The sequence below is a fragment of the Penaeus chinensis genome, chromosome 16, assembly GCF_019202785.1.
Source record: "Penaeus chinensis breed Huanghai No. 1 chromosome 16, ASM1920278v2, whole genome shotgun sequence".
NCBI lineage: Eukaryota > Metazoa > Arthropoda > Malacostraca > Decapoda > Penaeidae > Penaeus > Penaeus chinensis.
In genome coordinates this window covers 7,406,381-7,411,380 of record NC_061834.1, presented here as the reverse complement: position 1 = coordinate 7,411,380, position 5,000 = coordinate 7,406,381, and positions in this window count along the sequence as shown.

The following is a 5,000-nucleotide window of genomic DNA, read 5'->3' as shown; positions in this document are numbered from 1 at the left end:
GTGAAAGAATACACCGGAGAAGAGGGTAGTGGTAGTGGCAGGGGGGAAGGGGGAGAAAGAGATGGGTAGAGAAGGAACGGCAGAATTCATGGGATGGATGGATGCGATATAGGAGGGGGGGGGGGGGGGGGGCGTGAGAAACGTAGGCGGGGAAGGTCATAAGGAGAGGGAGTGGAGGTAGTAACAGGGGATGGGAGATACGGACGGGGTCAGGGGGAAGGAAAAAGATAGAAAGTGAGAGAGAGAGAGAGAGAGAGAGAGAGAGAGAGAGAGAGAGAGAGAGAGAGAGAGAGAGAGAGAGAGAGAGAGAGGGGAACAGAGCGAGAGGAATCCATATGAGGGAGAGGAGTAGTGACATAGAGCGGGAGACTGGGAGTAGGGGGCATAAAGTGAAGGTGAGGAAGGCACTTAAAGAAGACAATCCGACATTCGGAAGAGAGACACACTCGTAGTTTCCAAAAAAAAAAAAAAATTAAGACAGCAACTCCGTTCTTGTTGGAAACCGCGCCAGTCACTTTTTCCTTTTTTTTTCGTTATTTTTTTTCATGTTTAAGGCAGTGGTGTTGAGGAGACGTGGCTGTGCATTATACTGGGTGTGGCGTACGTGTCTTTGCTGCCAAAGAAGGTAAACACTTGACATAGCAAATAGGGCGGTACAATTCTGTTGTTTAGAACAAGAAATCTTAATTACAAATTAGCAATAACAATCACCGCTGTCATTGCCTTACATCATCTTAATTGATGAGTATTATTTGATAAATGAACGATTAATTAATAACAATTTCTAAAGCTTGTCGAAGAAATGTTCGAAAAGGAATCAGCTGATCTGTGTTCTCAAGGATGTGTTTCTCTTTACAAAGTGTCAAATGTCAAATGGGCGTCTCCTTATGTCAACAATCCCATGCGGCTTTTCCGTTGCATGCATAATCATCCCTAAAGAAATATATTTAAACGTATAAGAATTGATTACGTAGATAACAATTATTTGACCCTTGCCCAAAAGTTCAATTAACAACCATTACATAATGAATACACGATGACTGATAATTTGTACAATATAATTTACCAAATTCTCCCCGCCAAAAAATGACAATACAAGTGAGGGAATAGACAAGAAAACTGTATTCTAGCGACTGTAATTGAAACGAAAAGCCACGTGACTCACATCGCAGCCACATCCTGTACTTTATGAACTCTCAAATAAGTATGAATTTACCTGCGTAGTGTTGAATAAATCTACCATGTTGAGGATTTGAATGTTGTTTATTGTGATAGGAGATTATTCTGATTGTAGTAGAGATGAAAATGGTGATGATGGTCATTGTGATAATAAGCTTGATGATGACAATACACTTACCTCAGAAGGCTAATGATAAGAGTAATAAAGACAACGAAAGTCATGCGAGGAAGACAATAACGTAATATTAATAATAGTGTGAACATGAAATGAACGAGAGGGAACATGAAGGCGACGACGAGAAACAGGTTGGGACGAGGATCAGAGAAGTCGACCCACAAGCACACACGAGCAAACATCTCCAGACAAGCCATCCCAGCAATGCACACACACAGATGACCCTCCTCTGCACCCTCCCCCCACCTCCTCCCCACATCCGGGACTCTCCCCCTCCGTCTCCCCCGCTCCCTAAGCCACTCCCCTTCCCTTCTCTCAGATCTCCCTCTCCGTTTCCTCTGATCTCCACGCCCCTCCCTCCCCCTCTCCATCTCCCCCTCCCTCCTCACGCCCACCCCCCTCCACCTCCCTCCTCACGTCCCTCTCCCTCCCTACTCTTAGATCTCTCGTGCCACCCCCCCCCCCCCATGCGAGACTACCACACTCGCACAATCATGCACACGTTTGCATGACCTTGGCGATCGCTAGTCGTGCATTTGACACAGCGACTTCTGCGGTCGGGAAACTCTCTCGCACAGAAAACCTTTTTGCTTCCTTAGAACCTCTCAGACTCCGGCACCTTTCCTTCTCCTCCTCAACATCTTCTTCCCGTTTCTCTCTTCTCTTCTTGCTTTCCTCCTTCCTCCTCTTTTTCTTCCTTATTTTTCTCCTCTTCTTTCTCCTGCTCCTCCTCCCGTTACTAACTTCTTTACCTGCTCTTCTCCTTCCTTCTCTTCCTCTTCCTTCTTCTTTTCTTCTCCTCCTCCTCCTCCTCTTCCTTCTCCTTCTATCTTCTCTTCCTGCCTTTCTCCTTCCTCCTCTTCTTCTTCCCTCTTCTTGCTCCTCTTTCTCCTCCTCGTCCTCTTCCTCCTCCCGTTCCTACCTTCTCTTCCTGCCCCTCCACCTCCACATTCTTCCTTCCTTCTTAATCCTTTCATCTCCTCCCACTTCCCATTCTTCTTTCCTTCTTAGTCCTTCCTTCTCCTCCCACTTCCAATTCTTTCCACTATTTCTCACGCCGTCTCCTCCTTCCTCTCTTTCTCTTCCTCCCATCTCCCATGATAATATTGCCCCCCCCCCCCAACCCCTCACGCCCACAAATCCCACTACCCTCTTCCTCCCCATCCTCTTCCTCCTTCTTCTCCTCCCCTTCCCACCTCCTCTTCCTGCTTCCCTATACCTCCTCTTTCTTTTTTTCATTTTCATTTCTCACTCCTCCTCCTCGCCTTCTCATTCTTCCCTCTCATTCATTCTCCCGCATCTCTCACACCTATCCACCTGCTCCATCTTCACCTCCTCCTCTTCCTCCTCTCCCACTCAGCCACCCACGCCCACGCCCACACCTATACCCTCCCACACGCCATGCCTCGCCCCTTATCTCCCTCATGCCCTTAGCCTCCTCCTCCTTCTCCTTCTCCTCCTCCTTCTCCTTCTCCTTCTCCTTCTCCTCCTCCTTCTCCTTCTCCTCCTCCTCCTCCTTCTCCTCCTCCTTCTCCTCCTCCTCCTTCACCTCCTCTTCCTCCTCCTCCTCCTCCTCCTCCTCCTTCTTCTTCTCCTCCTTCTCCTCCATCTTTTTCTCGTCTTCGACCTTTTTTATTCTTCTCCCCCTCCTCTTTCATTTTTAAAGAAAAAGACACACGAGCAAACACGAAGAAAATATCAACAGTAAGAACAACAGTAATGAAAAAAAACAAGGCACGCAACCAAAAACAACAACAAAAACGAATTATTAAAAAAAAACACACACAAACCCACATAAAAAAGAAAAATAAAGAAAACAACAGCACATACAAACACAGATAAAGAAAAAAAATACATACAAACACAGATAAAAATAGATAAAAAGAAAGAAAACAGCAACAACACTTACAAACACAGATGAGAAAATCAACAACAAAAAAAAAACGAAAAAAAAAAGCAATAGCACAACAACGCTTCCTTTCCGCTAATCGACCACAATCGGTGACTCACCTGACGCTCTCGTAAATAATTTCTCACGATGATAACGTCATTGAAGGTCCAGCCAACGCCAGCCTCGCAAGGTCGGTCACGGGCGAAGGAGGGAGGGAGGGGGGTGGAGGGAGGAAGGGAAGGGGGGAGGAGGCTGGAAGGAGGGAGGGAGGTGGAAGGATGAAGGGAGAGGGGGTGGAGGGAGGAAGAGAAGGGGGGAGGGAGGTGGAAGGAGGGAGGGAGGTGGAAGGAAGAATGGAGAGGGGGTGGAGGGTAGAAGGGAAGGGGGGAGGGGGTGGAAGGAGGGAGGGAGGGAGGGGGGTGGAGGGAGGAAGGGAAGGGGGAGGGGGCTGGAAGGAGGGAGGGTTAGGAAGGAGGAAGGGAGGTGGAAGGAAGCAGGGAGAGGAGGTGGAGGGTAGAAGGGAGGAGGAGGACGGGAGAAAGAGGGAGGGTGAAAGGAGGAGGGGTTGGAGAAAGGAGTGGCGGGGGGGGGGGGGGGGGGAGATAGAGTGGCCGGGGGCGAAAGGGGGGGGAGTGGCCAGGCAGATGGGGGATGGAGGGGGGAGGGGAGGATACGAAAGGGGGATGGAGGTAAGAGGAAGGAGTGGCCAGGGAGATGGGAGAACGGAGAAAGGAACAAAGGAGAGATGTATGAGGGAAGAGGAAGGGGAAAGAAGAGGGGAGGAAGGAAGGAGAGGAACAGGAATGGGAATGGGAGGAGGAAACTAAGAGCGAAGGGAGGTTTGAAAGAGAGCAGAGGAGAAGGAAAGGGAAAGGGGTGTGAAGAACGGACGAAGGTCAGAGGAAAGATGAAAGTGAATGAGGCAAAAATGACAAATAAAATCTAAAACGAAGAAAAAGTAGAGGAAAGTACCGAAAATGTAAAAGAAAAAAGAATATAAAAAAAGGTGGAAACGAAACGAAAGACCGAAAGAGACAACAAGAAAAGGGGAGAAGACGAGGAAGAAGAAGGAGAATTTAAAGGACCTGATGTTGCCTGGTAGAGAGCGGCGAAGGTGACTCACGGCCAGCAAGGGAGCGCCGACTCACCTCACGCCAGGAATGGAGATTACTACATTGTTCGATCACCTGTAAAATTGAGCAGGTGAGGCGGCCTCCTGAAGACACAGAGAACACCTTGACGTCATGAAAAAGGTGGAGAAATGCTGGGAAATCAATGTTAACAAGGAAAGACTTTAAAGACATTAAAGACCACGTTTGAGTTAACGGGACAACGAAGGGATAAGAAGTGAAACTTTCGAGTGGAAGTTGCAATAAGGACCTGCAATAAGGATCTGTTCCTTTGTTGCGAAATGGGACTTTGTCCTCCTTTTTTATTGCGATTAAGATTCAATGTCATTGCTTGAAGTACAAAAAATCACATAAATATCAGTGACTGATTGCCGATAAGAAAAAGAGACGAATTATGATAAGAAAAAACAAAATTAAAAAAAGGGAAGTTGTGATCAGATGTATAAAGAAAGGCGATTTACACTTAATGACTATGGAGTTCTGTATGAAACTACGGCAAAACTCCAGTGAAACTATAGTGAAACGCTGTATCACCATAGAAGTCATCCTGAAATAGCTACAGTCTCGACCTCAGGGCAAAACATACGAGTTCCAAAATAAGTACCAACGGAAGCTGTAGATCTTG